The sequence below is a fragment of the Aythya ferina genome, assembly GCF_964211825.1.
Source record: "Aythya ferina genome assembly, chromosome: 7".
Classification (NCBI taxonomy): Eukaryota; Metazoa; Chordata; class Aves; order Anseriformes; family Anatidae; genus Aythya; species Aythya ferina.
This window is the reverse complement of record NC_140302.1, coordinates 16,340,434-16,364,066: the sequence shown is the minus strand read 5'-3', so window position 1 is coordinate 16,364,066 and position 23,633 is coordinate 16,340,434. Positions and strand designations below refer to the sequence as shown.

The following is a 23,633-nucleotide window of genomic DNA, read 5'->3' as shown; positions in this document are numbered from 1 at the left end:
GACACATGCGCCTTTTATCTCTGCTAAAGTCTTCCAAGGCAGAACTTCAGGAGGTCCCTAGTCAATCCAGTCTACTTCTTAACTACTTGCACTGCTGGAAAGCTTTTCCTAAAGTCTACTCTAAATTCTGCAATTTAAGCCCTTCACATCTGGTCTTACTCTGTGTGAACACAGAGGAAAAACCGTTCTTCTTCTCTTTGCAGCACACTTTAAAGTTTTTAAATTAATTTACCTTCTCCAGCCTGAACAATCCTGTCTCTTTCTTTCTTTTCTTGTAGGTCAGCTTTTCATTGCAATTGCTTTCTCATGAGCTATTTCCAGTTGGTCTTGATCTTTCCTAAGTATGGTGTGCAAATCCGTCTGCAGCATTCCAGCTGACATCTTACCAGTTCACGCTAGAGAGAAAGATTACGTGTCTCAAACGCTGGGCTCCTTCACATGCATTATTTGCATTGTTGACTCATGTACAAGGTATGATCTTCTACACCACCTGCTTCTTTTCCACAAGCCTGCTAACTTAGCTAGCTAGCCTCCTCTGTTCAGTATTTGTGCAGATAATAAATCTTGACTAAACAAGTTGTTTACTTTAAGCGATAACAACACACACAGTAAAATCAAAAGTTAAGTTATTTAAAATGGAAGGGCAGAATTGGAGAAGCAGCCATGCCTATCTATGTAAACCATTATCAGAGCAATATTTTTTTAAGAGCTAGTAAAACATATGAAAACAGAAATAAATTTAGTTTCAGACACAAAGGAGACAGGCATTTACACCGTTTTGTTGTGCTTGTTTTTTTTTTTAGTCTCCTTGCTGTTCAGCAGGATGTATGTGCTTAAATCTCTGAAGTGTTTCTAAAACTCTCACACCTAATGACATAATTGTCCATAATGGAGATTTTAGTACTTCCCCCAAAACAACTGACCATCAGGCACCACTGGAAACAGAACACTGTATTGTACATATATCACTGCTCTGCTTGGGTCTGACATTCTCATCCTATCCATTTCTCTATTTCTCCTAAGTGCATTTTGTGATGCAAAATAAGGCACAAAGGAGACTGGGTTGTATAGCAATAAGAATTATAATATGAAAGAAATAAAGTTATGAAATGATGGATATAAATTTTTCTTGTATATATTTGTGCACTGACCTATGAATTCAGAAAGCCATCATACGGTATTTATGCCAAGACCTAAAAACACCACCTACAGTTAAAACAAGAAGTTGTATTTCATGACCAGATTGTTGAGAAAGCATTGTATCATTTTTGTTTCAGCTATATTCTCATTGCTATTTATACTACAGCACACAGCAAGAAGCTTCAGACAAGATTAGGATTGCTATATATTATGAAATCTATCCAAACACATACACAGGCACACATCCGTATCTGTGTATATAATCTGATTTCTGTATACCAAACAGAAGACAGTCCCTGTCCCACATACTTTTCTAAAGAAACAGAGACACACATTAGAACAGAAGTCTTATCCTAGTTGAAAAGAACAGAACTAAAGCAGCATTGAAATAAATTACCAAAGCTAACGTGAAAAGCAGAACGAGGGACCCACGTCAAATTTCCTAATCCCAGCTACAGCATATTAAGCACAAAACAATCCTTCTACATTCCTTTCCCTAATCACCAAATCACACTGATGTAAGATGTCTACGCTTAACACTCGTTCGCAGTAATACTGGTGCTAAACAACACATAACAATTCTCCAAGAGCAAGCAATACTTCCACGTGCCTGAAATCCATGAATTCATTCTTTACCATCGTGAATTTAGGAAACCTGCATCACTGCTTTCCTTCTTCCTTCTTTGTCAGTTCATACAAGAGGCCTACAAAGATACAGTTTAAGCAAATGATTTATTCCATAACTGAAACAAATTCAGAACTCAGTTACTGCAGTCTAACTGCTAGCAATTGGTTAAGTAAGGAAAACTAAAAAACTGGTTTAGATACTGGACCCTTAAATCAAAAGTATCACGGAGTGCTACTAGAACAGTTTGGGTGGAAGAGGGGAATCACATTTGGAATAAAGTACAGCACCTCTACATGTGAATAAACTTTACGAAACAGAGGATTAACTGAAAAAAAATCACTAAAACTGTCAGATATTTTCTTCCACGCTTGAAAAAAAGCATGGAAAAAGAGGTAAGTGAGCATATATTTTCATGAAGAAAATCAGAAACACTTTATGAAATGATGGAAAAGAGAATAGCTGAACCAGAAACGAGGTTAGAAAGTGACATCTCTTCAGAGCCCTAACAAATGCATTACAAGACCCCAGGGAGATGTTAAAAAACAAGGGACTTTTGTAGAGATGTTTAACACTCCTTTATGTGACAAAGTGGTTATGTATTTGCCACAAAGAGTAATAAAGTGCATTGAAACTAAAACCACAATTGCATATTGAAAGAAGTTAAAAAGACAAGACAGCTTTTGATCAGACACACAGACAAGGTAACGTATTTGGGAAGGGTATAAATGATGTGAGAAAAATGGATATGGATGTATTTCAAAGAATTGGGAAGAATCCGCAAAAGAATCCCAAAAGCTGGCAGAAAATATCATGGGCATTATTCTTGCAGTTTAGTAAAAAGCCTTGTGCAGCATTACCGCAAAGCACAACCTGCAACAAGCAAACAAAAGAACCAAGTACTGATGTGCACGGTGGGCAAAGCACACCTAACAGGGTACTTTTATGACCTATTTTGTTCCTTTTACATTAATGATTTCTAATCACTTTATGTTAGTATCCAAGCAACAGGACCAACCATGCATATAAGAGATCAGGATGCTATTAATATATCTTTAAGCTGGGACAGATGACAAATTTTTACAGAGGCACTGAAGAATCCCAGGTCTTGCTCTCTCCCTACCAACAGGGGAAAAAAAAAAAAAAAAAAAAAAGAAAGAAAAAAAGCCAGTTACATTCCCAATTACACACTCTAATGCAATAAAGCAAGCAAACTACTCCCATTGCATAAACAGTCATGTGATATGCACCAACTCCACTCTACGCCATGTGAAACAACAACTTCCAGTCATTGAACAGAGAAACCTCACTGAAAGTTGGTGTGAAATGGGTTACTGGAACACAAACTCCACAACTTGCTTTTCCACCGCCTCTGCAGACTCCTGAAAAAAGAGGATAGACTAGGGGACAGATTAACTTCTCTGTTGCCGTGGATCCATTTCACTGTCAAATTTTCTCGCCTTTGAGTGATATATTACAGTCCTCACTTTCATCCTTTATCTCTCACATAGAGCTTTTGATCTAGCAACATCAGAAAGCCTTACAGAAGAAAATAGAAGAGTCCTCCCAGTAAAGATAAGGTAATGTATGTGAACAGCTAAATGGCAACAGGATTTGCTGGCTCGTGTTGGAAAGAGTAGTACACTGACCTCAGCTAAATACAAAATCCACCCCATTTATCTAAAAGAAATGGCTGTACTCTATTAATATCACAAGATGAACCTCAGCTGTATAAATAAAATCTCTCATTTCAGCTGAGTCTTCATCATCTCTCTGGCATCCACCACCTTTTCTTCTTCACAACAAAACTCCAGGAGGGCGTTCAGTATAGGCTTTCATAGCAAGCCTGTTGCTCAAGTACACAGGACAGGAACGTACGTCTATTTTTTATTATCACCTCTGAGTTAACATTTACAAAAAATGAGGTGGAAATTAAGAAAAAAAAAAGTCAAACAATGAAGTTCTGAAGGAAATGCTCAAATAAGTATTTTGCAAGTCAGCACGGTTTAAAATGGAAACATTGTCTGGAAGTCAAGAGGACCTGCATTCTCTTTCAAGAGACTCGCTGACATGCTGGATGACCTCAAGCGTATCACTTGATCTTTCCCACATTAAAAAAATCTCCTTACATGACCTTCCTAGGTACCTCACTTTGAGAATTAAAAAATAAATACACTGTAAATCCTCCTATTATTATTACTGCTGTTACTATGGGGGCTGAAACTGTCGTCAGCAAACAGGCAGGACATAATTTAATTTTCTTCAAATATTTATTACAAGACAACATAACCATCTGTTTAACACTCACTATATTTAGTTTCTGTCTTAAAAAACACAGGGAAAGAAAATATCAGCTTCTGCCTCTCACTTCCACATATCCTTTCCAGCCACATATGCACTAACGCACAGCCAATATCCTTTCAACTACAGCACACAAGAAATTGCAGGCAAAATTTCGGCTTGGATGAAACAATTCCAACCACAAATTTCTTCTCCAGTACCAGAAACAGAATCGCTGGTTTTATAAGTATTAAATAAATTTTATTTTTAGCTTTGAGGACAAAGGACAGAATAAGAAGGGAAATGGAGGGATGAGAGTAGATAGATGGTAATAAAGCACAGTACACAAAGGCCATATGCTAAAAGAGGACAGAATATTATGTTTCTATAAAGAAATAGGAACTCTTCAGTAGAATTATTTCTCTCTAGTACATTACAAAGTAAACCATCGTTCTCAAGTCACAATGGCTACACAAAGGTGCCTTTGGTTTCTGAATATATTCTATTCAGACAGGTTTGTGAAAAGGCTTCTCTTCCCTTAGCTTGCACTGTATTCATCCAACAGCACATATGCAAAAATCTAACGTGCCATATACTGAGACTTTGAGATAATACAAGCCAAGGAGGTAGCAAAAATTACCTTATTCGTTAATTAATTAATATGCACTGACTGAACTTACTGATGAGAAAAAAAGAAGATACTGGCTATAGTGCACTATCTTCATTTTCTTCTCCCCCATTCCCCCCTCAGCAAGCCAACGCAAGACGCTGATCTAGGACAACCTCTCTGTTCTAGTCCTGGCATCACAAATTGCCCCCAGTGCCCCTCAGCTCCTGGCCAGCATCCCTTACCACACCAGCCCTGGCCCACAGGCATAATTCCAGCACACAGCTCAGCCCTAACCTGGAGCACACCTTTGTTTTGTAGAGCTATTTATAAGCTGTGACACCACAGGCCGACCACGCCTGTCACAGAGGCCAGTATCTGTCACCTCAACAACAAAATGCACAGAGCTAGACGCACCTGATCACTGGGAGGAGATAGAGAGATACTGATTATTTTGAAATTATCTCTACATTTGGGTCTACACACCAGCAGCACTGCGCAGCACAGCTGCCCTCGCACGATGCACACTCGTGAAGTGAGGGCAGAGCGCAGGCCATGGCACAGGCCTCTGGCCCCTCTTCACTTCCTGAACAAGGACAAAGGGTTCAGACAAACAAAACGGCAAATAAATTTTAGTACAAAATGAGATAACACTGGATTTTGTTTAAAAAGAACATGATTGGAGAGCAGGTTAAAAAAGTGCCACCATCTGCCTGAACAAGGTGCAGATAACTGGGTCTGCTCTGTCACAGTTCTTGAGGATGGTTCTAGAACATTCCACATTATTCCTCAACCCCACCAGAAGCCTGCATTTACTTTAAGTAGCCTGCCTGCACTGCAGAATATGTTTCTGCCTAATATTTTATCAGCAACGTAATGATCTGAATACACCACCTTGTTGCTAGAAACTGTTTTTCAGGAACTGCAGTTTACTAGAGAGACACTCCTCCCTTGATGGCGGAAACAGCTGGAACAGCCATGGGAATCAGCCCTTTACTGGGGTACTGCTCATCTGAACTTGCCATCAAATCTCATTCCTAAATGCAGGATGTGAAGCTTGCAGAAGCCAATGTTTTCATGAAGTTGTTTTACAGAATTAAGAAAGCAGCATATATAAAAAATGTAGATATAAAAAACAGGCAAAAATGCCTAAAAAATACTGGAAGAGGTTACTTAGCTGACTGACAGAAAGAAAGAAATACACTGAAAACCCTCTTATACGTTCCGATATTTCTTCATCCACCCCAAATTGTTAGTGTGGGCTAAGCAAGTAATTTCCTTATACCTATCACAGACATGAGCGTTTTATGTCCTGACCTGGCCAGAACTACCGACAAAGCTAAAGCCAAAACCCCTGTCAGTGTGCTTGCTGACTTCCCCTCTATCATCTGAAAACCTTGATAGGAAATGCATGACCCTCTCGCCAATTAAGAAGCCTTGCATAGGCAGTAATTCATCTCTTGCAATTACAGGTGGCCCTGAAATAGATTAAATATTCTGCTATCCATCTTCAGAGGTACTCTTACTTCATTTTATTTTTTATTGTATTGACAACTAGAAAACACAGGTATCTACATACTCTAAGAAGATCTGGTATTATTTCCCTGACATTAGAAGTAAGGGCTTCACTTGCGTCAAGTAATCTCTCCATTTATTAGAACAATTCTGGATGATTCAACAGTTGTTAAAGTATTAAACTGAAGGATATCTCCGATAGGCCTGACAATGAGATCACCACTGTGTCTGAAATGGCAGAAGCTCATGCAATGGTTTTGAGTCATTCGATGCTGGCAACAACCAAATATCAATGACATCATTTTGTCAGGACATATTAAAAAAAAAAAGGTCTTCTGGCACATTACACAGGGGCTATGGCCAAAAGCACTCAATCTGAATGAGCCGAAGACACTTGGATTGGTCATATATCAAAACATCAGTGAAACACTCAGCATTTTGGTGAGTTTTACAGTGTTTATCTAATGCTAAGAAGTTAAATATGATGGGTATTTGCTGAGTTCCTCCTTTTCAATACAGGCTGTAACTGAAGATGGTCCCACTTTCCCAACCCTTTGTTCCCCCTCTGAAGTAGCAGAGGTACAAACACTACAGCTACAACTACCCCTTCCATTGCACACAGGCTCCCAGTAAATCTGTGACACGATGCAGTGACGCCTACTTGGAAAACCAAGGTTTTAGCAGGCCCTGTGAAAAAAAAAGGCAACAGCGTGGGATCCACCCACAAGTACTAAGAAAGGACAAAGACCTGTGCTGCACATAAGGTACTGTTTTCCTATTTCGCTCCTCTTATTGATGAGAATTCAGTTTAACTATCTACAAAGCGTAATCTGTGTTCTGCTCAACCCACCTGTTTTTACCTCTCTGAAATAGTACTGACAAATAACTAAAAATAGTTACTTGCTAATTAAGGAGTCAAGGGGGAGAACAGACACAGCAGGCACCTCCCATTGATGCATGCTATGCAGATGAGATAAAAGGCAGAACACTTTACAAAAAGGCCTCCAGCAAATGCCATTTTTCTGTTTGATCCTGAAAAATAACTTTTGGCACAGTCAAACTATCTAGAGCTTAAAAACAGCTGAATCCAATGCTGGGTGCAAAATGAAAAGGTCAATTACAAATCAACATCTCCTATAAGTTTCTTTTTAAAACATTCAAAAAGTCCTTCTTCAATTTTCCCAGTGCTGCCTAAATTTTGCTTCCAACCCTCAACACCTTTTCCTACCTATTGTGTTTGTTATTTAATATGGAAACCATGTATCCATCAGCTTTTTCCATTCAGTGCTGCTAACAGAGGCAGTGGAACATGACTCACTTCCTGTTTGTTTTTTGTTGTGTGTGTTTTTGTTTTTTTTTTAATCCACCAGAAAAATCTGTGCCTGTCTCTCATCCCGACCTTCTGCTCCAGAAGATTTGAAGCCACATCCCACAGCCAGCTCACCAGCCTTCCTTCCACCCTGCTTAAAAAGACAGGAGGCTCAAAAACATCTTTGCACAGCCCACAGAGCTGGAAAGGCACAGCAAGCCACTGGTCACCAGGCAGCCTCGCCGACATTTGCTGTGTCCCACTTCTCGTTACATCTGTATGCTGCCTACTCCAAGTAGTAAGCTTCTGGATGCAATGGCTGCCTCTTCCCTTCCAGAGTAGACATTTCCTAGAGCTAAATAAATCAGAATAGCATTTAAATACCAAACAAAACTCGTAGCATGACGTAAAATGAATTGCCACATCATTACAGGAAAAGCGGACATCCTAAATACTGCATGCAGGTTGCCAACAGTGGTCTTCCAAAAAGGTGGCTTTGTAACAGAGCAGAGGCAAAGCATTTGTTTTAGCAAAGACTAAGTGACCAAGTGAACTGTTAATCTCTTTGGTCTCTCCTAAGTGAAGACATGGATTTGAACTAAGTAATATGGAAAAATTGGTCTGCTTTAATTATAGTGCCTAATGAAACACAGGAGATCCTTGTTCGGGACTGATTCAGAAAAAAGCACCAGATCACAGGGCTGCTGAGCTACATCAGCTAGTTCAGTGCAAGTAGGGCTAATGTAACAGGTCTGCAGAAAACACAGCAGCTCCAGTAAGAGCCCCCAAATTTAAATCACTACCAATATAAATCTAAAGAAAAGGAACAATCCTCCTGGGAAAATAACATGAAATCCTTGATGTAGAAAACAGTAACAGAAAATGTGGGATTTTTTTTCCTCATAATAAAAAGTTACACTTGAAAAAATGTAACTACTGAAAAGATTCTGCGGCAATATGCCACTGAGATGAAAAGGGAGGCAGACCTCTCTGAATTGTCGTTTCAGTCTTGAATCTAAAAGGATTTCTTTACAATCATTCACAGTAACTTGTCTTGTCTAAAGACTTCGCATGTCAGCTATTACGGCAGAGTATGTTCTAAAGAGGCACACTTCTTCACTGGCCAGCTCAAGGTGGGAAGTGTTTTGGGTTGTCTAGGTAAGCAGTAGATGGGGTAAGCAGGAGGGGGATCTGAGCAGCATTTATGCCATGAGCTTCGTGATCTGCTGCTCCAGTAAAGGATTCCTGTCTCTTTGCTCTTCCTGTCAGTTTTATGGCCTGAAAAACACCTGTGCCACTGCACACTATTTTTGCATTTTTTTTTCCTTTAAAAAAAAAAAAAGCTGGCTTGAGGAGGGAAAAGAAAATACCCCATCTGGACAAGAAAACTGCAAAAGGAAAGAGGAAATTACTGACTCACAAGTTGTATATTAAGCTATTTCACAGGACCTCCCACCCTCAATCTCTCCACTTCCTTTTTCCTTAAAAGCACTTAGATTTATGTTTTTTGCTCCCTGTATCCTAGCAAAGCTTTGCCATCAGTTAGGCCAAAACACTAATGTTACTATCACAGAAGAGAAGACCAAATGACAAAACACAGGAAACAATTCAAGGTAGGACTTTTTTGCAACTCACTCCCCAAAGACAGGGAAAACAATCCTTGCAAACACAGCAAGTTGAGCTCCCAAGACACAGTACTTTAAGGCTGCGAATTGCACATACCACTCTTGAAACACCACCAAGAAGGATTAATACATAAACAATGCCAGCTTAACACACATTGTTGGGTTCCAAAAATTCAACTAATACCAGTAGATTAAAATCTTTGATCTGTAGCATGTTTTCTTCCTCACAGTAAGTACAGTAAAACATGTATAGATGGTAAGAACAAGTTTTGGAAAATGAATTTTTTCCCCTGTATCTTCATGACCCACATAAGTCCAAAATTGTTCTTTGTAAGGGTGATGCATTAAGGTTGCACAGGCAAAATTAATTCTGATACGTTCCATCCTTCCAGTGCTTGTCTTTACAACTCTCGAAGTACCTGAATGTGATGGTGTACAACACATGCACATACACATCTCTGCATGAGTCCCTCCTCCTGTCTCCAAGCTCTACGTTGAACAGCATCCTAAAGGAGGAGTTCCATTACATGATCACCGCGCTGATACGGGCAGTGCTGTCAGTGTCTGCTCTGCCACAGAGGCATCCTTGAGCCAACCATAAATTATAACGACTCTAAGTGGTAGTTCTTGGTATAGAAGAAATACAAAAAGGGAAAAGCATTGCCAGAAGGTTTTAGGTATTTTCTTATAGCAAAGTCTTCAGATTCAGAGACCTGGATTCCACTCTAAAGCACAAGAAGGTACTACAAACCTTTGTATCTTCTGGTTTTTATCTCTATCTTAGCTATATCATTTTCTTTTCTTCTCCAAAGCCTGTCTCTCCCATCTAACCTGTTATAATCCAACCTTCTTACGTTCCTCATACCATGTGTGCCCATCCTTGCTGGTCACCCATCAATTCTCCGTCTGATTTTTTCTCTCTGGCAACACAAGCTGGGAGATGCAGTACCCCCTTAATGCAGTATTTTCCATTTCATTAGCACACAAACCGTACTAGCAACTCAGCATGACCACTGTTTCTTTGAATCCCATTAATTTCCTAGAAACAGGCATTTTTTCCCAACACCCATACTCTCTAGTTTCCTCACCTTTCAGCTTCAGTTTCCATCTACTGTAAGGATCTTCACGGTTCAGTCTGAACACTGTCACGTTCTGGTGCACAACCCTGGGATGCTCTGGTACAGATGCTCCCTCCTGTCCCCTCTACACCTCTGTTCAGGACAGCCTCAGTTCTGGTGACAACTCCAGTGCTGGCCATACCCACCGGGCAGGGACCTGCAGTTCCCGGGAGATTCCAGGACCAGCCCCGGGGTCATGCATGCTCAGTGTGGGTGGGATCTTCAGAGTCTCTAAGCAGCTCTGCAAAGCCTAAAGCATGTGCAATCTACATATGCATATATGCATATACATCTCTATTAATTTTGATAGAAATACAGTAACAGACACTCATTTTCATGGAATCATTTAGGTTGGAAAGGGCCTTTAAGACCATCAAGTCCAACCATCCACCTAACACCACAAGTCCACCACATCCCTAAGTGCCACATCCACACATCTCTTAAATACCTCCACGGATGGGGTCTCCACCGTCCCCTTGGGCAGCCTGTTCCAAAGCATAACAACTGTTTCCATGAGGAAATCCTTCCTGATACCCAATCTAACCCTACCCTGGCACAACTTGAGGCCATTGCTTGCATCCTGTCACTCATCAATCACCTGAGAAAAGCCCAACACTCTCCTCACTGCAACCTCCTTCCAGACAGTTATAGAGAACAACGAGGACTCCCCTCCGACTCAAGATAGGTCAGATACATTTCCCTATCCCACCTCTCCAAACCAGTGAAAAAAGCAACAGCCTTTATATAAAGGTTCTCTAGAGTGTAGCCACAAACTTGCTACGCTCCTTAGTTAAGTTACCAATTCTCTTATCACTTAACCACCTACTAAAAATAAAAATGAGAATACTTTTCCCCTGGAAGGGGAATTGAAGTGTATTGTGAAGGAGTAAAGCTGCAGCAGAAAATGCTGCTATCATTTTAAGTATTAGCCGCAAAAAAAGACTCAATTCTTCCACTATCTTCTGATGAAAATTTACGTGGCAAAGTGCTGAAGTTGACCTGACTCTATTTATAAATACTTTAAACGCTTTTATCTCTTGCTGAAAAGTAAACCCAAAGTTTTCCAAGACAAAGGTAACATGTATTATAGACTTTGAAAACATAGTGTGATTTGGTAAATGCTTATCGTTACTCACTGACAGGAAGAAAAAAAAATGAAGCAAGTAAAAAAAAAAAAAACCTTCTAAAGAGAATCGAATTATCTCCCTTTTCCAATTTGTGTACATGCGATGGGACGGTCTTTTGATAAAGCCAGCAGCCAAACGGCACATGCTGTTTAATTGTGATGAGCAGCACGATGCAGTGTGATAAGAACAGCTCAGAAGGCTAAGAAATAGCATTTGCAGAAAAATCAATAGAATCTGTTGGGGTGGAAATCTTCACAGGCCCTCGGATGTACGGACGTCACAGATCTCTGTGCAATGAACTTTCCCGAGATGAAACTGCTCTTTAGAAGAAAGCAAGTCCCATTGTGCAAAGCACAGCCCATGCAAACTCATACAATGAACAGCTCTTCTAACCAGAAATAAGCTGCTATAGAAAATGTAGCTTTTTATTAGAACTGACTTTTGGGTCTCCTCCTGACAGCTGACATCTTTCTCCAAAGCAACACAGCCGAATGTCTGATAACCGTAAACTACTTTAGATCTCGTAGTAACAGAAGAAAACATTACATTCCCTGTTTAAACAAAGCAATCAGGAAGTGCTCTTGCAGAAATTGCCACGTCAGATATCACGACTGGGTGGCAACTGGTTTGTAATCTCGGCTGTGGGGCCTTACAGTCCCAGCACCTTCTTTCAGGAAAATAGCAGTTGACACACAAAGATCAGAAATACCAATATTGACTGAAGTTACATTCCAATTTGAACACTTTAAAGCTGTATGAAATGTTCAGATTGCTGGGCACTGGGGGAAAAAAAGCAAAGCTGACTTTCAAAACAGGTCTCTGATCTCCAGGAAAATCCATATTGGTAATGTAGTAAAGCCAACGTACCAGCAAGGCTGAGGGTCCTGTGAGCAGAACAAGGGTGCTCTCAGCCTTACCACACACATCCTCCTTTTCTCACAAACCATCTGAGTGCAAATGGTCAGAAAGAACAGGGTTTATCTCAAATTGGTAAGAGGTTGACACACTTCACTGGACTTAGAAGTAGATAAATATGTCAGGGGCAAATCTTATGAGCGTCTGGCTCTTGGAAGGGCTGGGGGGGCTCTGGTGAACCTATTTATTGCTGTAATCTTGAGCCAAATGCCTAAGGGTAACTGCTATTGCAAATCCTCTAAAGCCTGTGAAAACAGATAATCCATTGTTTAAAGACTTTAACTAAAAAAGACCAAGGTTGCAAAGCCTCAGGCAGAACGAACAATGAAACACTAGACAGGAGAGTACTTTGCATTAGTTCGCTGCACACATATTGCTATGCCCCGCACACTGTACAAGGAACAGCAGCAATTGGACCTCTGTGTCGAGAAAGAGCTTTTATTGAAGAGGAAGGAGAAAGGGGATTCCTCTGCCCAGCCTCGCAGCTACCTGCTCCCAGATGCACTAAAGGTTTTAAGCCTCAGTAGTGATTAGCTATGCCCAATATGAGCTACATTAAACAGGCACAGAATTTTTAAAGCACTTGGCGCTTGTTCTGGGTAATGAGGCCCCTTTAATAAAATGCTCCAAGCTGAATACTTAAATATTGCAGCATTCAAAAATCAGTAGTCATTTATAACCTCTGCAGTTAGTACATTTAAAGCACCATGATGCTGTGCTACCAGTGTAATGGGAACGCTGACCTTGGGCAGGAAGTTTGCCAAGCCAAAAAAATGCACAGTATGACTTGTTCCCTAGGAGAGAGACCATACTCGAGCAACCACAACAGAGGGGGAATTACTTCACTCATGGCTGTCATGTACTGGTTCCCAGAATTGTCATTTCCAAAAATTAAAACAATTAACATACATTCGTAAGTGTTTTTAGGTGACATTTTCTCATCGCTGTTTAAGATGCTCCTGGGCGCAGTGACAGAGCAACGAGCCTTTTGCTCTGGGCATTACCCGTTCAGAGCTAGATTCAGATCAGTACTACCTAAAAGCCCACTTTTTTTCTCATACTCCCCACTGATCTCTATTTCTGCAGTTTCAGTGCATCCAGCCCAGGAAAAGGAAGGAATGGGAAGGCTCCTTGCCCTCACAGAATGGATGTCGCCCACCGCAGTACCCAGTCCATTCCCACAGCTTCCCATGAAAGGAGGCATTTCTTGCTGCTTCCTTCTGTTCCTTCCAGTCAGGTGCAATCAGGTTAGACGGCAAAATTTCACTAAAAATATTACCTAAGGATAATTGATTCTAGGGTATCTAAACTTGAGATATGAGTGCTAGATTATGCCCTAACGTCTGCGCAGACAGGGCCATTCCATTCGCTTGGCTGTGAGCTCCTTTTTTTTATTCTGGCCATGGAGAGAGGGCTGACCTCTGCGCTCACAGGCCTTGCAGCCCCTTCCCCAGCTCCATCAGCAGTTTCACAGCTACACTAGAAGGTGGCTATCAGAAAAGATATTGACTGCAGTGTAGGATGAAACTTCACACAGGCCCAGGAACAGTTTCTGTCATCCCAAGAGCGACACAACAGAGGCTGTATGAGCACGGCGGTTCCTGCTTCACCAGCCAACGAAGACTGCACAAGCTCTGCATGCCTACCAAATGCTTTTTCCAGATGAAGATGAAGCCTGATGACAGGGGAGAAAAAGAATCTTTCATTTGTGGTTTACACCCTACACCTACTACGAAGAGGTGTTTGTCTTAATTTTGTTTAAACTTCATTCTTTTTAGAACTATTGAATATAGACTGTATGACAAAATGGTTTGCAGACACCCCCTTCACAAAAAGCCTCAGTTCCAGCACAGACACTGCATCAACTCCCACTGCTTTGTCTTGCAGCCTTGTCTCTGGCTGATCTTCACCCTTGTACAGGATGCATTTCAGGAAGATATAATTGCAGGAAGGGGAAGGGGCCCGAGCACACACAGTAATTTCAGTTCTCAAAGATCTGTTCAGAACAGTACCATGGGTCAGCCTGTCAGTGGCGGGGTGCTAAGATACTGAGGAAAACACAGAAACATCTCTTTTTTAAGAAGGCACGAAAAGAAAAACCCCAGACCAAGAACCACTCTACACAAACCTAACTAGTTTTCTGACATAACATGTCTGGTAAATTGCACAGGAATGTAACGATAATGAAGCATTCCTCATCAGAGAAGCTGACAGGTCCTGGAGTACAATTCAGGAATCCGAGCGCAGAACCTGTGACCACGGGTCTGGTCTGTACCTGGATCGAAGTCACACCTTCCCTCTTCCTCTGGCTCCGTCTCCTCTAGAAACACCTACTGCTTTGATTTCTTCAATCTTCCTCCTCATAGGAAATCACTGATAAAATAAATTCACTGCCCAATTAAAAGTGGAAAAGAAGAGGAAGCAATGAAGCTGTAGTTATTGGCTCACAGTCTGCTGGGCGCGCAGCTCGTCTGTTACGTTGCTTACGTTGCCTGTTCCTGACACCCTTTTGGAGTTTAGCACCACTGTTAATTATCACCAATGTCTAACCTTGATAAATTTGACATTTTAAAATTTTGCTGGACTTGCTGGACTGATGCAAAGAGAAGTAGTGTGAGACTCCCTTCAGATTACACCACATGAAATTGTACTCTAAAGGTGATAATTTGGCATGTGTTTATTTAGGTGACTGCACCTCTCCTCTCCTCCAAAGACAGCAGTCCTGACACTTCATCAACCCGCCAGGACCCGAGGCACTCTGCAGTGTGCCATCACAAAAACATCTGAGCCTGACTGGGTTTCCAACTGATGAACTGAAAAATAACTCCCCCCACACACACACACGTTACAGAACAATAACATAGGAAAAAAGAAGGCTTGTTGTGTTCTGTTTATTTTAAATTCCACATCAGTTTCCTGATCCTGCTTTCTGAGTGCTTGTGCCAATATTGAGAAGGGTCAGCAGAGGATGGGATTGCTTTTCTCAGCAGTAGCATCAGCCTGAATGTAAACCAAGAGGGGAGTGTGCTGAAAGGGCATCTTCACCCTCTGCATTTAGCAATGGGAAAAAGCTTCAAGGGACATGCAAGTATGGTGATTACACAACAGCTCTACAACATGCAAAAGAATTACCTGTAACAACCTCAGAAAAACGTTATATACAATGCCAGCTGCAAGTAGGACAATTCCTGAGCACTAGCTCATCCTTAACCTGCCCACAGACACCACAGACACCTCCAAGCTCTGCCCGCTACCACAGGCACTGTACCATCACATGTGGTTAGTGAGGAATCTGTATCTAAAAGTAATGCTGGGAAGGCAAACACCATTATTTCATCTGAGGCAAAGCAAGTTTTCCTGCAGAAATCTCTGTCTTTCTATGGACTTGGGCCATGGAAACCTCCCCTGTTCCCACGCTGTCACACGACGCTAACCCATAGGTGCTAACACATCGCAGCACGTTTTCGTGGTAGCCTTGACTCAGGGAAGTAGACTTGTTCACACCACGCTTTGATACAAGCGGCCAGATCTGAAACGGGAACATAAAAGGATATGGATGGAAGCCTGCAGACAAAACTAAATCAGGAGACAGTGACAGATCTCTGCTTAGGAGGAAGATGATTATGACTCAGCCAAAAGTAAAGCACATGCAGTTTGAGCTGAAGTATCGCTGACTGAATCCAGAACATTTAAAGAGGAGAAAAAAAATAAAAAAGGAAATTAAAAGTAACAAATTAAAATATGTGCTTTGTAACTGAAATGGAGAAGGGAAGGCTTGATGTTTCAGAGGTGCTCTGGACAATATCTAGACATGGAGACTAGCAGTTTACGCCAGGCTTCGATGCTGAAATGAATCTGCCTCTTTGTAGCCTTTGGACTAGCCCAAGACCCCATTTATGCTACTGAAAAGACAGGTTCAATGCTGTCATTTCTTGTATGGTTCTCCTGAAAGGGGGTTCAAAAGCTGAGAGACAGGGAGCTCCGGCAGTCCTCTCACAAGGCGGTTCGTTCAGTGCGGATCGATGCAGTGCCTTCGTTACTTTCTGCCTGCTCTTTTTCTATCTCCCAGCCTGCAGTAACTGGAAGGGCAGGGGGTTCAGTGGCAGCAGCATGCTGCTGATTCCAGTTCCCCACCTCCTCAGCTGACACGATGCCACTTCCAAGACGTCCCTAGGCTCAGAGCAGACGGCCGGGCAGATGATCCCCAGAAGAGAAGCACAAGCCAGACGTGGGCAATGACAGGTGGAAGAGGACAACGCTTTAAGGAGTCAGCCAAGACCCCAGCCTTTTCTCCACTGACAATTTCTGCCTTTTATCAGCTCACACTGTGTTCCCAGTCTTACTGGGCTCCTCATTCACCTTGGGCCATCAAATATTAAAGAGGTATTCAGCTCGCTGTGAAATTATTTTATGCCTTTCGAGCAGTGACCTAGAAATAACGTGCCACCGTTCTGGTCCGTCCCAACCCTGAACTCATCATTTGTTGATAAATAAAACTTCCAACAGTGCAAAGCAAGGCAGGAGAGAAGCCTGCTTCTTTGCCGAAAAAAGCCACATAGGACATTACAGGTCATTTTGACATTCAGCTTGCTCCCAGAGCCAAGCGTAACCTCAACTATTCGGATCCTGTGTGGAACACAGACCTGCTTGTGACCTGGTGTGGTTTCCCTGGAACAGGCACAGCTGGCCAGGACCACAGTAAGGTCCTGGTCACCAGCTGGAGGGGGACCCTGACCGCTGAACAACTTAACCACAGAGCTAAGAGCAAAAAGGCCATCAACAGTTGCACAGCACGGCATTTGCAAAAGCTTTCTGAATGAAGGGTGAGTGTCACAGAGCCACTACCTCAGAAATAATACCCCCCAAAAAAGAAGAAAACTAAAGAAAAAGCGCTGTAAAGAAGACGGGTAGGAGAGCTGAGTTCAGAAGAGACAAATTTACGTAAATCAATTGTCAGTGAAGGCATTAAAAGTGCTGCACTGAAAGGAGCCCAGGATGAGAAGCAAGTGAGCGTCCCTCTGGGAGGTGTTCAGCTTCTCTCCTGTTAGACGTCTGTCCTGCTGACATTTCCTACATCTGCACCAAGCATCCTCGGTCTCAATTATAGTCAGTGGAAAGACAAAAGAAGACTTCTTTTGTGATCCATCTCCCCAGAGGTGACCTTCTGCTTTAGGACGAAACGAGCTATGCCCTAACGCAAAAGGAACACACAGCAGCCAGCTCAGATGGGGCCACCTCAGATGTAGACCTTTATGTACAGTCAGATGACTCTACAACCCTCATCAGCCCTGAGATGATTAAATTAGCTGTCCTAAAAGCCCTTTCTGATGTGAAATTTCCTGTGTGCTCAAAAGTATCAAGTTAGGCCAAGAGCTAACACAAAGCTGTTTAGTAAGACAAAAATACAAGTTTACAAGATTTTCTGGGGTTCTTCTAAGCTTCCTGAAGGAAATCTGCACTTTTTTGTTTTCCAAATTGATCTCTATTACTCGGAGATTATCATAGCTAGGGCCTGTCATCCTACTATTTCCTTTAAAGAATTTACACCAAAGTGATTGATAATTTAAGAGTTAATATCTGATGAGGAGCTCAAAACTCCACATGCAAACTCTGATTTTACTACAGAAGTACTGCCAAGCAAATTAGCATTAATTAGAGACGAGCTGAAAGACCAATAAAATATTAGGCTAATGGAATCATCCACAACCGTAAGGCTAAACACAACCAAAGAAAACCAAGCTGCTCCACCAGGTAACCGAGCGGTGCTGACATGCAGGCCTCCCAGCAGGAGCCGCTCGGAGGAAAGCCATCTTCTTGGAAGTTTCTGGTGCAGAAATGAAGGATGTGTGAGACCAGGGAAACAGAGGAGGAAGACCAGATGGCAGACTAGAACTGCAGAAAAAATAGATGAAGGAAGGAGGGATAAAATTGTCATCTCGCTGTCCCTCTCCCCTCCTTCCTTCTTGCATTATCTATGCCAACCCGGCTCCCAAGAGGGTTGCTGGATACAGAGGACAACTGCACATCAATAAATAAAAGCAGCAGCGGTCCCCAGGCCCGGGGAGGGCCGTGACCCCTTGGCATGTCGTTTATCACACGCGGTGTCGTGTCCTACTCTCTCCCCTCCTGGGGAAAGCCTCCCTCCCTGAGGAGGTGCCCGCAAGCCCTCGTCTCCTCCTGTGAGCAGGGAGGTAGGGAAGGAGAAACAGCCTCTGCTGGCTCTTGCTTTGCAGGGAATGCCCCGTACAGCCTTTTCCACACACGTAGACACTTCCAAAGGGGAAAAAAAAGGGAAGAAAAAGTGAATTCAGAATAATGAGAACACTGCACTGCAGCCCAGGAAGAAAACAGATCAGCCTGGCGCAGTACGGCTGTATGCTGGTCCTGCTCCCTCTCTTCCACCCCGCACACAAAGCACTGCCCCAGGCACTGGAGATGGTAACTGCGGGGTGACGCACGCGGCTTGGGACCGGCAGTAGGATCTGCCCACGCCCCATGCACCAAGGAGAGGACAAAACATGTTTCTCCTTTCCATGTCCGGAAAGGCAGCGTGCAGTGTTTTAGGCTAAGTTAAGTATTAATGTTTCAGCCTGAGAGCAGGCGCAAACACTGGCGATATTTTGTGTTTGCAACGCCAGCAGGAAGGACAGCGCTGGTAACACGCAGCTACAAACGCAGTTAAGGGACAGGTATTTCTGAACATCCCTTCGGTGTTGTCAGTGCATGTGCAAGTGCTGCGTGAAGCTGTTATTTATTTCATGCTGTCCATTTTACTGAACGAAATCCAAAGCAGGCTCAGTCTATATATAGAGACAGGCCGTGACCATCCCTCTTCTCGTCTGGGGAGTTTGTGCTGCTTTAAAAAACAAGCAAACACCAATTCCCGCTTCTGTGAAAACGGATCTTGGGACCTTACCCAGTAAAAGCCACAAATATTTTGAGAAGGCCCAGGCTGCGTTTCACAATCTTATCAGCCACCTCGCCTTCGCTGGGCCATCAGTTAGCTTACTAAAAATATTACAGCTGGCAATAACGTGATGGAGGACAGATATCTTCCTGATGTAGAAATTAATTCATCACGCACATCTACAGGTTTCTACTGCATTTTTAATAGGGCACATATGGATTCAGTCTAGCCATCTGTAGCACAACCTTTCTGGATATTGGTCTGTACTGAAAAAACGTCCCCAAACAGCAACTGCCAGGGGCCCGAGACCTTCAAATACTGCTATGCAGACAGAACAGCTAGGGCTCCGGTGTACGCACTCCAGGCAGTCCTTCAGAGGGATTTGAGAGGCAGCTGTGCACAGCTCTGCTGGAGGTTGCTGCTGGAGAGCAGGAGCAGCCACGCACAAGTACCTGAGCTGCTGCAGCACAGCCTGGGAGCCGGGCTGGGGCGGCTCCAGCAGCGCTCACGTTCCCCTCTGATGTCGGCGGAGTGGGAAAACCAGCAGCACAAGGGCAGCGGGCACAGCTCATGGAAAACACAGCCTCGGAGATTTCCAGAGCTGGAATCAGCGCTGAGACCGGGCATGTGCTGCGCCTGCAGACCGGGCCGGCGCAGGCCAGGGGTGAAGTGCCTCGGCACAGGCATAATGAAAGGCAGAGCTTCACCTCTTCATGTTACGTTCAATTAACCAAAGCGACTGCGCTCGGGAAAATCACAGCACGTTTTACAAAGGCAGCTGATGTTGCTCTGGGCCTTCTAAAAATAAGCTCCCAGCGCCAGGCTTCTGCCAGTTCTGAGCTGTTCAAAGCCCGTCCTCACAGACAGCAGCAGCAGCTCGGCAGTATTTACACTCAATCACCGAGACTGGAAAGACAGCTAGAAAGGGAAAAATTGAACTCCGAGACCCTTGCTTCGGCAGCGCCTACGTAAAGGCTAGAGGAGCGGAGCCAACAAGCGGGAGCATTCACCCCAATTATTTCCAGGAGCGGCAGCGGAAGCGGCGCTCGCGCCCAGCAGCCCCGGCACAGACTGCGTGTGTGCTGCTGCCGCATCGCCGCCTGGCACCCCAAACCGCGCTGCGGCGGCCCTTGGGCTGCAAACGTGATGTGCTGCAAAGGCTGCTGACAGCCAGAGGCTCTTCCCTCGTCTGTAAAACACCCCATAATAAATTTTGTTAGGGGCTGGGGAGAAGGATTTGAGAAGAGAGAGAATTTAAGCGCAACCTTATGAGAGGTAAATGAGACCAATTAGAGGAGATTTGCTGAGAGCGCTGAGGGATTTTGACCTGAGCTGTAATCAGGGACAGATATGCATTCCTTTAAAAGAGGAAAACGAGTGAGAGATCATGTGTAAACAACTCTGCCAATTAAAATGAAACAGATTATCTTATCTATGCAGCTCTGCTCTGAGAACCACTGCATATTCCAGATACACCACAGAGAGATCAGAGATAGGCATTTAAACCCCTCACACAGGGCACAGTAAGAGGAGATACGCTGTGGTTCAGGCCACATCAGGGCCTCATCTGCATTTGGATATCCCCTCTCCCCCCATTATATTTTTTAAGGAGCCATAGAAATGCTAATATAAAACCAGGCCCAGTCTTTTTATTTTTACCAGCTCATCGATGTAAGGTTAGGCACCGGGACACTAAGACGTGCCTTACACGAAAACCATGCAGCATGCAGCACCATCGCTGCAACTACTGGATACTGCCGAAAACACACGGCATATGTGTGTACGTGCTCCTGGACTGACAGACACTCACAGGTATTACTCTAAACCTTAAAACAGCAATTCTAAGCTTGTTCTGTACCGTACCCCCGTTGTGCTGCCCGGTGCCCCAGACCTCCCTCCCCAGGGGGCAGCACTGGCTCTGACACCAGGTTCGGGAGCCCAGCAGCAGCTCTGGGTTGTGTGACCCGAGCACAGCTCTGACGAGGCCAGATGTGCCACTAGTTCTGCTCTGTGCCCCTGCTCTGCAGCTCATTTACGCTGCGCTCTGAGATTTCCAGTGATTCATAGGTCAAAATCATACAGAGGGACAAAAAACCTTTATATAGGCTGAAAAAATATCAAAATAGAGGAAGGAGAGACGCAATAGGAAAACATGTTGGAGAAGTAGCAGCAAAGAGGGCAACACCATGGATTTAGGGAAAAAGAAAAACCTAAAGGGGAGAAGTGAGAAGAAAGAGCAATCTGGGGTGAGAAGGAAAAATCTTAAAAGAGAACAGTGAGCATAGCAAACAATAACGCTACGAGATACATCCATGTTCACAGCTGCTGACAGTGGAAAAGTTTTAGAATATTTGCTGCCGGCTGCCAGCCCCTAGCAGGGAGTTTTTCCACTGGCTCAGCGCGGGCCTAGCGCAGTTCGGCTGCTCTTGGAAGCGGCCGGGCCCTCAGCACGGCACAGCCGGCCCGAGCGGCGAGGGGCACGGGCTGGGGAGCTGCTGCGGGGGCAGCTGCCAGGAGCCGGCTCCGTGAGCCCGGCCCGGCGCAGCTCCGCCACCCCGCCCGCTGCAGATGGGGCGCCTCGGCTGTCCCCGCGCTCCGGTCCTGGGGCTCTGCTCCTGCCGGCGAGGAGGCACGGCCCCGAGCCGCGGAACGGGCACACGGGGCCGCTCCGTGCCCGTGAATACCTGTGGCTCTCGGGGTGCTCTCGCAGCGAGGCGTGCAGCCAGCACGGCGCTAACCCCGGCTCCTGCCCGGCGCTGCACCGCCGCCGTCAGCGTGCCTCGGGCCCGGGGCTGGAGCCCAGCGGCCGGGAGCCCGCGGGGAGCGAGCCCTGGCGGCCCGGCCCCTCGCCCCGCTCCCCCCGCTGCCCCGCCGGGCCCGCACAGGTGGCTGCCGGCCCCCGCCGCCCCCCGAGGCCGGGCCGCCGCCGCCCTCCTCCTCCTCCTCCTCCTCCTCGCCCTCCTCACCTGCCGCAGGAGCCGCGCCGGGCGGGCTGGGGGCCGGGCTCCGGGCTCGCTGGGGGCCGGGGTCCCCCCGGCGCCGCGGGGAGCTGTGCCTCAGGCCGGCCGTGGCCCGCCGGCTGCCGGCCGCTGGGCGTCCCTCCGGCCGCTGGGGGAGCCGCCGCTGCGCCGCCCGGCCGCCATCTTCCGCGGGCAGGGAGCGAGGGGAGGAGGGGAGGAGGAGCCGCCACACCGACACCCGCACCGACACGCCCCGGGCCCGGGAGGAGCGGGGACGGAGACGGGGCCGAGCCCGGCCGCAGGGGGCAGGGGCAGGGCTGGGGGTGCCCGGGGGGCCCTGCCCCAGGCCCTGCAGCACGCCATGGACAAGGGCTCAGGCGGCGGAAGGAGCAGGGGATGGCCCCAAAGCACCACGGGGACGCTGCCAGAGTTCAGCGCTGGGGGGTGTGTGGGGGTAGAATTTGAGATCCTGGACCACATTCCATAAGATGAGATTTGCTAGATTTACTACTTCCAACCACAATTTGAGATTGTGGTAGAAGAGGTGTGGGTTTTTTTTTGGTAATTGCCCTCCCTCCCGCAGTCCAAGCACTCTCACATAGTAGACGCTACAGCTGGGATCACTGCTGGGACAGCACATCACACACCGCACAGGTGCAACAATACTGCCGTACAGTCACATTTAGAACTGTAGTGGAAAAAGTAGCCCCAAAATATACCCTGTCCCCCCCAAACTTTTACTCCTTCCTCAAACCTCCAGAACAGCAGTCACTTGCCTTTCTTCTGGTTTCACCATGTCACAACATCTCCATCCCTCTTTCATCTTTTAGTTTTGTCCTGTGTCAGACATAGCCTTCTCTACTAACCTGCAAATGGATGTAAAACCTCTTTGTAGCTCCTCTTCTCCCTGCACCAGCCTCCTCACACTCCAACACATGCCCAGGACTCTGCTGTATTACTCCCTTTCCATCTTCCAGGCTATACAGTGCTCTGTGCCTACTTAGCACAGAGCACGTGCCATTCCTGCTAAGACTGCATTTCTCTGAAACATCTTTCTCCTCCTGAAGATAAAAAACAAAAGCAAAAGTGCAAGCTTCCCTGCATATTCAGTAAAAAAAAAAAAAAAAAAAAAAAAAAAAAAAAAAAAGCGCTATATTGAATATTCCTAATTTGCCCATTTCTACTGAAATTTTACTGTCAGGAAACCCATTTCTTTCTATAGGGAAGGTCAAAGCATAATGCTGTATAAAAGAAACATGTCAAAACTCACAAGTTAATGAAGTATTTCTAATTGGTTTGAGAGACTTTTATTGATATTGCACATGTGTACGAGATCAGGTGTTCAAACTTGCTGACAATTAAAATAAAATCAGCATTAATACTACTGTGGGATGAACACAGGTGAAATCTGTTTATGACTCCTAAAAACATTTAGACTACCTCAAAGTTTGGGCCACTTAGATAGGAAAGACACGTTCTACTCATAAGCTGTTTGAAATCCATCT

At 44.8% G+C, this 23,633-nt stretch overlaps 1 protein-coding gene across 4 annotated transcripts in view; it reads right to left on the bottom strand.

Moving 5' to 3' along the window:
• NDST2 (N-deacetylase and N-sulfotransferase 2) overlaps positions 1 to 22,293 on the bottom strand; it is a 130,509-nt gene extending 108,216 nt beyond the window's left edge. For 3 of the 4 annotated variants that reach the window (XM_084525774.1, XM_084525777.1, XM_084525776.1), the window contains exon 1: positions 22,135 to 22,293. The gene's annotated coding sequence lies outside the window, so the exon portion shown is untranslated. Of the gene's footprint in view, positions 1 to 21,852; positions 21,890 to 22,134 lie in introns of those variants that run through there. The other variant, XM_084525775.1, reaches the window with a different exon arrangement.
• Positions 22,294 to 23,633: the final 1,340 nt, after the last annotated feature.